The sequence below is a fragment of the Onychomys torridus genome, chromosome 1 (assembly GCF_903995425.1).
Source record: "Onychomys torridus chromosome 1, mOncTor1.1, whole genome shotgun sequence".
Taxonomy (NCBI): Eukaryota; Metazoa; Chordata; class Mammalia; order Rodentia; family Cricetidae; genus Onychomys; species Onychomys torridus.
In genome coordinates, this window is record NC_050443.1 from 127,717,433 (window position 1) to 127,729,380 (window position 11,948).

The following is an 11,948-nucleotide window of genomic DNA, read 5'->3' on the forward strand; positions in this document are numbered from 1 at the left end:
GTTTAGAAATTAGTCTACAAATGAACTGTGGTTTATTTTCAGGGAGTTACAGTTCATTTACCAGAAGAGACCATGGGTGGTGGTACTCAGTTTCTAATAAAGTAAATGTTTAAAAGACTGGATTACACAATAATTATTAGCATAATTTTTTGGTGACTTGGTAGAAAACAGGGAAATTGGAGAGGAAGATGGGTTCAGTGGAACAAGAAGCTCATGTTGAATAATTTTAAACAAATTACAGTGACAGGCTGTCATGCTGATTTCCTTCTCTACCAGTGGGACCTGGTGTGTGAATCTCAGGTACTGGGTTCAGTGGCTTACTTTGTATTCATGATTGGAATTTTGGTAGGAGGTTTCCTAGGTGGCCATTTATCAGACAGGTGAGTGTCTGTGCTATGCAGTTCTTTGTACATGTGAGTATTTTCATCATCTGCAACACATTCACTCTAGAAAACAATCATTGCAGATTATGTTCTTCTGGGTGTACCTTTGACACTAGAGATCACGCAACAAAAAACATACATTTCAGTTGGTGTTTAAAAGTCTGTGTGTTGTGTTGACACAGAACTAACATTCTATTAAACATTCAAGAGGTCAAAAAAGATTAAGAGACAAAGAAAAACATGGTTTAGAAAAATGAGAAAAGTCAACCTCAGGGATTACACAAAATGCTTCCTGTCTGTTCTTTTAAATAACTGCATTATTTAGCTGAAGGAGACTGTCTTTTCCTCAAGTTTGGGAGGAGGTTAATCTTCACATGTGCTTTACTGAAAATGGTCATCACTGGGACCTGTGCAGCTCTGGCTCCCACCTTCTTCATCTACTACCTACTTTACTTCCTGAAAGGAATTTGTGTCTTACCAATATACATGAATGGTATTTTGATCAGTAAGTCAAACCTTTTGATGGATGTCCTTCCCACCATTAGGAGAAATCAAGATTCATTTTCTTTCCTTTCAGTGATAGAATGGACAAGCCCTAAATTCAAAGCCCTGGTGACAACCTTGACACTATGTGCTTCCAGTTTTGGAAGAATAGTAATGACAGGCCTGGAATTTGCATTTTGAAACTGGCACCACCTCCAACTGGGAATGTCTGTGCCAATATTTTTCTGCCTTTTACCTGCAAGGTATGAGCTTTCTTTCCTCCTCTATGTTTTGCAATCCTGACACGACAATATCCACTAAATCAGGATATAAGAAATGCATTTGTCACTGTCTCTGTGAGCTAATATATGTGTCAGTCCTGTTGTGTCAGGAAGACAATGTTTCACTGTATCATTGCTCCTCTGGGTGATATGATTAGGGGAAAATTATTCATGGGTTCTTAATTTAGGGAACAGACATATGAAGAATAAATATTCCCTACAACCTAACAAGAAATTTGGAAATTATTGGGAGAAACATCCTTCACATTCTAGTTCTATGACCTCCATTAAAACCTGTATCCAGCCAGGCGGTGGTGGCGCACGCCTTTAATCCCAGCACTCGGGAGGCAGAGGCAGGCAGATCTTTATGAGTTCGAGGCCAACCTGGTCTACAGAGTAAGATCCAGGAAAGGCATAAAGCTACACAGAGAAACCCTGTCTAGAAAGAAAGAAAGAAAGAAAGAAAGAAAGAAAGAAAGAAAGAAAGAAAGAAAGAAAGGAGGGAGGGAGGGAGGGAGGGAGGGAGGGAGGGAGGGAGGGAGGGAAGGAAGGAAGGAAGGAAGGAAGGAAGGAAGGAAGGAAGGAAGGAAGGAAGGAAGAAAACCTGTATCCTAGTAAGGGGGAAAGGTCAATGTGACTCCAGGTCTTCATTTTAGGAGTGCAGATGCTCTGCATGGCTGAATCATTTCCTGTTGTCCTAGGCAATGTTCCTCATGATATCAGATTATACATTTTGTTAAAACTGAATAACTGATAGGTATTCGATTTTAACACAACAAGAATAAATTTAGTATAGAAAATAACTTCTTGAGAAGTAATGAACAATATCTTCTTGAGTAGGTGGCTGTCAGAGTCAGCAAGATGGCTGATTGTGACCAACAAACCCCAGAAGGGCTTACAGGAACTTAGAAAAGTTGCATGCAAGAATGGAGTGAAGAATTCTGGAGATGCCCTAAGCATGGAGGTGAGCATAATGCAAGCTTGTTATGACATAAAGGAAACACAAGCTTGACATGTGTATGAGTTAGTGCCCAAGAAACAATGTACAATCATTAAATAATTGAATACAGTTCTTTCATTCAAAGAGGACTTTGAAAAATAAATAAATAAATAAATACCTTCATTGATGATTTCTTTCACTTTTAAACTTTTATTAGGATATATAAGTTATACATAATGCATTAAGACTGAAATTTTATATGTGCATATACTATATTGATTTATTTATAACCCCTCATTATTACCAAACCTAATGATTCTCATATACATCTTAACTAGTCCTATTCTACCTTCTAGTATTCTAGTCTCTCCTTTTGTAGCTTCTTTTTTGTGATCTAATTTGTCCAGTTTAAGTCAATTACAGAAACATGTTGGGGATTTACCTACAGGAATATGGGAAACTTATATGTGGGTACATGACTGAAAAAAATGTCTATTTATTCATCAGCAACCATTAGCTGCCAATGTATCCTCAGGAGGGAGTATGGCTTTATGAGCCCCTATGCACTAACAATGACTAACTACATACAGGTTGTGAAATGGAGATGGGGCTCATGAGCACTTCTCTCAATAATGTTAGCATTCAGACATGCCCCTTGGGGACCCACCCAGCATCCTGACAACATCATCTTATGTAAAGTCCTCTTTAAGAGAAAACCCCTCCCCTTCTCTCTCTCTTCCTTACTTTCCCTTGTCAGAAAAGGCACACACACCTCTATCTCTCTCTTTGTGTCTGTCCCTGTCTCTTGATCCTCTCTTCTCTCCTTCCCTCACTGTCACTTTCTTTCTCTACTCTCTCTGTCAATCTCTCTATCTCTCTTTTCCTCTCTTTCCCTCTCTTCTCTTCTCCATATGGACCAATAAAACATTCCATGTGGTTGCTATGTCTGCATGATGTGAGTGTCTTTCTGCCATTCCCCCTTGGCCGCTGCCAGTCAGGTCTGCATGGCATGTCTCCTAACCTGCCATGGAGCACATTGGCTCAAACTCAACAAAGGCTTCTCCCCTGCTATTTTACCAAAAATATACCATGTACCCCTGCAGATGGTATATTTACTGGAATAACATTAGCAAGTCTTATGAAGTTAATCACAGCTGATGAAAGTTCAAGAGTCCAATGCATATCTATAAGATGGAATCACACATTTTCCATCACTTCTTCTACACCTTTCCTCTCCCTTTTCTATGATGTTTCTGTAACCTGGAAGGAGGGGATAGAGATATTTCACTTGGAAATAAACAATGAATAGTCACTTACTATGACAATTGTGAGTCTTCAATGACCGCTACTCTAAATATAAAATCTTTCTTAAGGCTGACAGAAGCAGTAACCTATTGACATGAACAAAGATATTTAAAAACTGCTTATTTTTTTAGTGCTTAGAAGATTCCATTATGAGCCCCAGATACAGACATGGACCTTCAGTATTAAATGTTTTCATTTCTGAGTTTCAGTCCTGTATAAGTACAGTCATTTGTTGATATATCCCAACAATTCTCTTTTGAAATAGGAACATTTATTCTATTCTCTTGAATAATAGAAGTAAATCATCTAATTTATTATATAAAAGTTTGAATATGAAGAGAAAAGTATTGCTGACATATTTTATTGATTTTTAAAATAAAGAAGTATTTCACAGGGCACTGAGAGAAAAAGAAACTCCCATGAGTTTCATATGAACCTTGGACTTCATACTTTTAAATGATTTGTATTCCTCCATAGACTAAGTCCTATCAGAACATGGAGATAAGAGGTGGAAAGTTATGTTTCAAAAGTGATGTGTTCTGATGTGAATTTGACAAAAGTATCACAGTTAATTTTGATTGTCAGTTCAACAAGATCATCTAGTAGAAAACCTCCAGGCACTGAGTGAGTGATGACTTAGTTTGGTTCAGCCTCTGGCCACTCCTCTGTGGGATTATCCTGATTATGTTAACTGAGGAGGGAACATTCACTCTAAAGGACAGAAGACCAGCCCTGAACTTGTGTCTCAGAGTATATAAACAGAAACCTACCTCAGCAGAGGCACTCATGACCCCCTCTTCTTCACCATGTCACGTCCCAAATGCTGTGCCATCTTGAATTTCTTCTGTAAATAAACTAGTGCACTGCTTTGACTTCACTCTCACTCACATTTTCAGAACATGGGCAGAAAACTGCCAGAACTTGTTGTTGTTGTTGTAGTTCCTCAATAGGGAAAGACAAGTGTTCTCCTACCAAATTCTCAATGATGTACTCTTTCCCATCTGAAATATCATGTAGAAGGCTTTCACTGTTAACATTTATATCAGCATTTCAGTATAGTGAACTTCCACAATAAAAATTCTCTCTACCCTGCCTCTGAAAAATCTCCCAAAATCCACCATCAAACCACAACACATGGAATACACCATGGTCAGATTTTTAGAATAACAACCGCACATATGGCACCAAATTATTTTGTTGGCTACATTTGCTTTGCTATGACCAAGATCAATGTGACCAAGACTCATGACAGAAATAACAAAATGGAATAAAAAGGATTTGGGCTCACAGATTCACAACGTTCACTTAATCATAATGAACAATCATGGCAATACTGAGACAGAACTTTGTGGCAAATGCTCATCATTTTGTGAAAACTAAACAGTTCTTGATGCTCTCGCTGAAGGTTGTGAGAACCACCATGAGGGAAGAGCTGGAGGAAACACAAACAAAACCTTCTCTGCGTGACTTATTCCACACCCCAAACTTGTGAAAGTGTGTGCTTCTCCTGTGCCTTTTGAGGTAGGCTTCATACACTGACTCTTAAAACAGTAGAGAGGTGAATTTTCCCAACCACAGAGTTGAAGATAAAAATGAGGGATTTCTGTGTCTGGTGGTATTCTAGAGGTTTGGGATATAGAAGCACAGAACTAACTATAGAGTGAGGGTGATGATGAATCTTCAGTCATGTTCCTGACTTCTCTGCATTTGCCATTTCTCATTCCCCATTTAAAAGGAAATAAAATTTCTAATGTAAATTACACAAGTATATACATTTCAATAATAGATACTAATGTAAAGTTATAATATCCTCACTACAGGAAAGCCAAGTAAAGAACCCAGTACACTTGAAATGAAAAATTAGTTTTCTCCAATGGAGTCTCACTAGGAAAACAAACCACGCTTAAGGGAAGGCCCTATTCCCAACAGTACATGGCCAGCACAAAAACAAGATAATGGTATCTTTGGAGGATTTTTTGTTTCATATGAATGTGTCAGGGCATTTTTCTAACCTTACACATCATTTGTGGATACATTATGGCTTCCCATGTTTGTATAGGTTCCTGTGTATGTGAACATGTGTGTCTCTCTCTATATATATATGTGTTTCTTGTGCTCTACACTTTTGCTCATTGATATCCCTTAATATCAATGGACTTAATTCACCTATAAAAAGACACAGACTAACAGAAAGGATATGAAAACAGGACCCATCTTTCTGCTGCATACAAGAAACACACCTCAAATTCAAAGACAGACACCTCCTAAGAATAAAAGGCTGGGAAAAGACTTTCCAATCAAATGGTCTTAAGCAACCTGGTGTAGCCATCCTAATATCAAGCAAAATAGACTTCAAACTAAAATCAATCAAAAGAGATGATGAACATTACATAGTCATGGCAGGAAAGATCCACCAAAATAAAGTCTCAATTCTGAACATTTATGCCCCAAACACAAGGGCACTCACATATGTAAAAGAAACATTACTAAAGCTTAAATCACATATAAAAACCCACACATTAATAGTGGGGGACTTCAACACCCCATTTTCACCTCTGGACAGATCTGCCAAATTGAAACTTAACAAAGACGTAATGGTCTTAACTGATGTTATGGCTCAAATGGACTTAATCGATATCTACAGAACATTACACATGAACAAAAAAGAATATACCTTCTTCTCAGCATCCAAGGAACCTTCTCTAAAATCGACCACATACTTGGCCACAAAGCAAATCTCAACAGATACAAAACAATTGGAATAACCTCCTGTGTTCTATTGGACCACCATGGTTTAAAGTTAGATTTCAACAAAAAAAAAAAAAAACTACAGAAATCCTACAATCTCATGGAAACTGAATAATGCTCAACTGAATCACCAATGGGTTAAGAAAGAAATTAAGACTTCATAGAGATCAATGAAAATAAATACACCACATACCCAAACTTATGGGACACTATGAAAGCAGTGCTAAGAGGGAAATTCATAGCACTAAATGCCCACATAAAGAAGCTTGAGAAATCTCACGCTAGTGACTTGACAGCACACCTGAAAGGCTTGAACAGGAAGAAGCAAAGTCTCCCAGGAGGAAAAGACTCCAGAAAATTATCAAAATGAGCTGAAATCAATAAAATAGAAATAAAGAAAACAATAAAAAGGATTAATAAAACCAAGAGTTGGTTCTTTGAGAAGATCAACAAGATAGACAAGCCCTTATCCAAACTAACCAATGACAAAGAGGGCATCCAAATTAACAAAATCAGAAATGAAAAGGGGGACATAACAACAGAAAATGAGGAAATCCAGAGAATCATCAGGTCATACTTCAAAAACCTCTATTCCACAAAACTGGAAAATCTAAAAAAAATGGATAATTTTCTGGATAGGTACCACATACCTAAGTTAAATCAAGACCAGATAAACCATTTAAATAGTCCAATAACACCTAAGGATATAGAATCAGTCATTAAAAGTCTCCCAACCAAAAAAAGACCAGGACCAGATGGTTTCACTGCATAATTCTACCAGATCTTCAAAGAAGACTTAGTACCAATACTCTTTAAATTGTTCCACACAATAGAAGCAGAAGGTATATTACCCAACTCCTTCTATGAGGCTGCAATTACCCTGATTCCTAAACAAAACAAAGATGCAACAAAGAAAGAGAACTACAGACTGATCACCCTCAAATATAGATGCAAAAATACTGGCAAACAGAATCCAAGAACACATCAAAACAATTATCCACCATGATCAAGTAGGCTTCATCCCAGGGATGCAAGGGTGGTTCAACATACAAAAATACATCAATGTAAAACACCATATAAACAAACTCAAAGAAAAAAACCACATGATCATCTCACTAGATGCAGAAAAGGCATTTGACAAAATACAACACTCCTTCATGATGAAGGTCCTGGAGCAATCAGGAATGCAGAGAACATACCTAAACATAATAAAGGCAATCTACAGCAAGCCAACAGCCAACATCAAATTTTAAATGGAGAGAAACTCAAAGCAATACGATTAAAATCAGGAACAAGGCAAGGCTATTCCCTCTCCCCATACTTATTCAATATAGTACTTGAAGTTCTAGCTAGAGCTATAAGACAACACAAAGAGATTAAGGGGATACAAATTGGAAAGGAAGAATACAAGCTTTCCCTATTTGAGGATGACATGATAGTATACGTGAGTGACCCCAAAAATTCAACCAAGGCACTGATACACCTAATAAAAACCTTCAACAACATAGCAGGATACAAGATCAACTCAAAAAAATCAGTAGCCCAATTTATACAATAGACAAATAGGCTGAGAAGGAAATCAGAGATACATCACCCTTTACAATAGCCACAAATGATATAAAATAATTTGGGGTTACTCTAACTAAGCATGTAAAGGACCTATATGACAAGAACTTTAAGTCCCTGAAAAAAGAAACTGAAGAAGATGTCAGAAAATAGAAAGACCCCCCATGCTCATGGATAGGCAGGATTAACATAGTAAAAATGGCAATCTTACCAAAAGCAATCTACAGATTCAACACAATGCCCATCAAATTACAAACATAATACTTCACAGACCTGGAAAGAATAATACTCAACTTCATATCGAAAAACAAAAAAACCCAGGATAGCCAAAAGAATCCTGTACAATAAAACAACCTCTGGAGGCATCACAATCCCAGACCTTAAACTCTACTATAGAGCAACCATAATAAAAACATCTTGGTACTGGCATAAAAACCGACATGTGGACCAATGGAATCGAATTGAAGATCCTGACATTAACCTAGACACCTATGAACATATAATTTTTGACAAAGAAGCCAAAAATGTGCAATGAAAAAAAGAAAGCATCTTCAACAAATGGAGCTGGCATAACTGGATGTCAATGTGTAGAAGGCTGCAAATAGATCCATATCTGTCACCATGCACAAAACTTAAGTCCAAGTGGATCAAAGACCTCAACATAAATCCAGCTACTCTGAACCTGACAGAAGACAAAGTAGGAAGTACTCTGGAATTCATTGGCACTGGAGATCACTTTATATATGTAACACCAGTAGCACAGACACTGAGAGAAACAATCAATCAATGGGACCTGTTGAAACTGAGAAGCTTTTGTAGAGCAAAGGACACAGTCAACAAGACAAAGTGACAGCCTACAGAATGGGAAAAGGTCTTCACCAACCCCACATCTGACAGAGGGCTGATATCCAGAATATATAAAGAACTCAAGAAATTAGACATAAAAATGCCCAACAGTCCAATTAAGAAATGGGCTATAGAACTAAACAGAGAATTCTCCACAGAGGAAGTTCAAATGGCTGAAAGACATTTAAGGAATTGCTCAACATCCCTAATTATCAGGGAAATGCAAACCAAAATGACTCTGAGATACCACCTTACACCTGTCAGAATGGCTAAGATCAAAAGCACAGAAGACAGCTTATGCTAGAGAGGATGTGGAGCAAGGGGAACTCTCCTCCACTGCTGGTGGGAATGCAAGTTTGTACAGCCACTTTGGAAATCAATATGGCGCTTCCTTAGAAAATTGGGAATCCATCTCCCACGAGATCCAGCTATACCACTCTTGGGCATATACCCAAGGAATTCTCAATCATACCACAAGGGAATTTGCTCAGCTATGTTCATAGCAGCATTGTTTGTAATAGCCAGAACTTGGAAACTACCTAAATGCCCTTCAACTGAAGAATGGATAATGAAATTATGGTACATATACAGAATGGAGTACTACTCAGCAGAGAAAAACAATGACATCATGAGGTTTGCAGGCAAATGGATGGATCTAAAAAAAATCATCCTGAGTGAGGTAGCCCAGACTCAGAAGGAGAAACATGGTATGTACTCACTCATAGGAGGATAGTAGATGTAAAACAAAGATGACTAGACTGCTACACAACTCCAGGGATGCTACCTAGAAATCAGGACCCTAATAAAGACACAGGGATCACCCAATGACAGAGAAATGGATGAGATCTACATGAACAACCTGGACAAGAGTCGGAGTAATGAAGGGCAAGTTTCAAGGGAAAGAAAGCGTAGGGGATCAGCAGATCCCAGCTGGATCAAGAACAGAAAGGGAGAACAAGGAATAACAGACCATGAGAAATGAATACCACATGAGAACAGGAATAGGCAGAGTACTGGAGAGGTCCCCAGAAATCCACAATGATACATCCTCTGTAGACTACTGGCAATGGTCGAGAGAAAGCCTGATCTGACCTTGTCTGGTGATCAGATGGCCAAACATCCTAATGGTCGTGCTGGAACTCTCATCCAATAAGTGATGGAAGAGGATGCAGAGATCCTTAGCCAGGGCCCAGGTGGAGCTCCAGGAGTCCAATTGTCAAGAAAGAGAGGGACTGCAAGAGCATAAATTGTTGAGACCAAGATTGGAAAAGCACAGGGACAAATAGCCAAAGAATGGAAGCACATGAATTATGAACCAAAGGCTGTGGATCCCCGAGCTGGATCAGGCCCTCTGGATAAGTGAGACAATTGAATAGCTTGAACTGTTTGGGAGGCACCCAGGCTGTGGGATCAGGACCTGTCCTTAATGCATGAGCTGGCTGTTTGGAACCTTGGGCTTACACAGGGACACTTTGCTCAACCTGGAAGGAGGGGACTGGACTGGACTTGCCTGTACTGAATCCACCAGGTTTAAATGAATCCCCAGGGGAGTCTTGGCCCTGGAAGAGATGTGAATGGAGGGGAGGGGCTGTGGGGAAGGTGGGGGTGGGTGCGGGACGGGCAAGGACAGGGGAACCCATGGCTGATGTGTAAAATTAAGACCCTAATATAATAAATAACAAAAAGGGGAAAAATTACAATTTGTTCTTTTAATAATTGATACAATTTCATAAAAATATGAATCATTTTCATTTGACAATACACTTGAAATGATAAAATGTAATAATATGAGAATAAGGTGATAAAAATATCAAATTTTTAGTAAAATTTTCAAAAATTGAAAAAAAATTTCTAACCTAAATTACACAAGTATATACTTTTCAATAATAGATACTAATGTAAAGTTATAATATCCTCACTTGGGGAAAGCCCAGTTAAGAACCCAGTCCACTTGCAAATGAAAAATTAGTTTTCTCCAGTGGAGTCTTACCAGGGAAACAAACCACTCTTAAGGGTAGTTCCTATTCACAACAGTACATGGCCAGCACAAAAATAACACAATGGTATCTTTGGAGGGTTTTTTGTTTCATATGATTGTGTCAGGGCATATTTTCAGTCTTACAGATCATTTGTGTACACATTATGACTTTCCGTGTTTATATAGGATCCTGTGTGTATGAACATGTGTGTCTCTGCATCTATATGATTCTTGTGCCTTACTCTTTGGCTCTTTTTCTATCTGTTTGTTTTGTCCTATTCTGATTCATTTTTGTTTTATCTCACCATAGTTTATCATGATTCCTTAGATGCCTGTGTGCTTTCTAAAAAGAGACAGAAAGGGTGTGGACCCACATGGAAAGGAAAGCGAGGAAAAATGGTAGGAGATTAGGGGGAGAAATTTAATCAGAATGTATTATATGAAAAAATGCCTATTTTTATTGAAAAGAAGTCATGAAGCTGGGAGTGGTCAGGATGTGCAAGTGGGCTAGGGTGAAACTGCAAGGAAGAATTAGGGAAGAACATCATGAAACTACATTGTATGTATTTGAAAAATAACTTAGAAGATTTTTTTAAATTAAAAAAACTGTTACAACCTTCACTAAGATCAAGTTAGAGGAAAAAAAAACTCTAAAAAGCTGATTGGATCTATCATTCATTCCACAAATACTCTTCCTCTCCTTAAAATTCCAACAGTAATACATCCTGTCAGGATACAATGATTTTATGATGATTATTCCATTATCACTCAAGTAAATACAAATAGGTCAAAATACAGATAGGCCATCATACTTTAGCAACTAAAACCATCTTCTTGGGATAATCATATTCTTGCCTTTGGATGTCAACTCTAAGTAGTATGATGTGACTCTCCTCTTGTTCTTACAGATTTACAAAAGGAATTCCTATGTTTGGCTTCAACATCCACCTCCAACACCTGAAAAGTAATGTCTTCCTAATGCAATGTCTCTCGGCTGTAATGTCCATCCCAGCCTGTGTTGCTGCAATGTTTGTACTGAACCACATTGGCCGTAGAATAAGTCAACTATTCCTCTGTTTGCTGTTTGGAATCCCCATCCTGGCTACAGTGTTTGTTCCTGAAGGTGAATAAAGTTGGTAGTTAGAGGTGGAAAAATAACCAGTCCCTTTCATCAGTGTTTTTCAGGTCCTACTTATGAGAAAAAAATACTTCCAGAGATTTTTCTGTAAGCAGACATTTAGTAATTTCCTCCATTCAGACACTGAGAGAAAAGCCAAAACCAGTAAGTTTGGGTTTAAATATGTGAAAGTCTAGTACATTTGAGAAGTATCTGGAACATTGGAGCCATTTATTCCCATGTTTCTACAGGTCAGTAATAGATCATTTACTCATTGTTCAAGTACATTTTTAATTAAAAT

The 11,948-nt window shown here is 38.0% G+C and overlaps 1 pseudogene; it reads left to right on the forward strand.

Annotated features, from left to right (window-relative positions):
• The first annotated feature begins 213 nt into the window (after nucleotides 1-213).
• LOC118577656 lies at nucleotides 214-11,661 on the forward strand (annotated as a pseudogene).
• The last annotated feature ends 287 nt before the right edge of the window (nucleotides 11,662-11,948 follow it).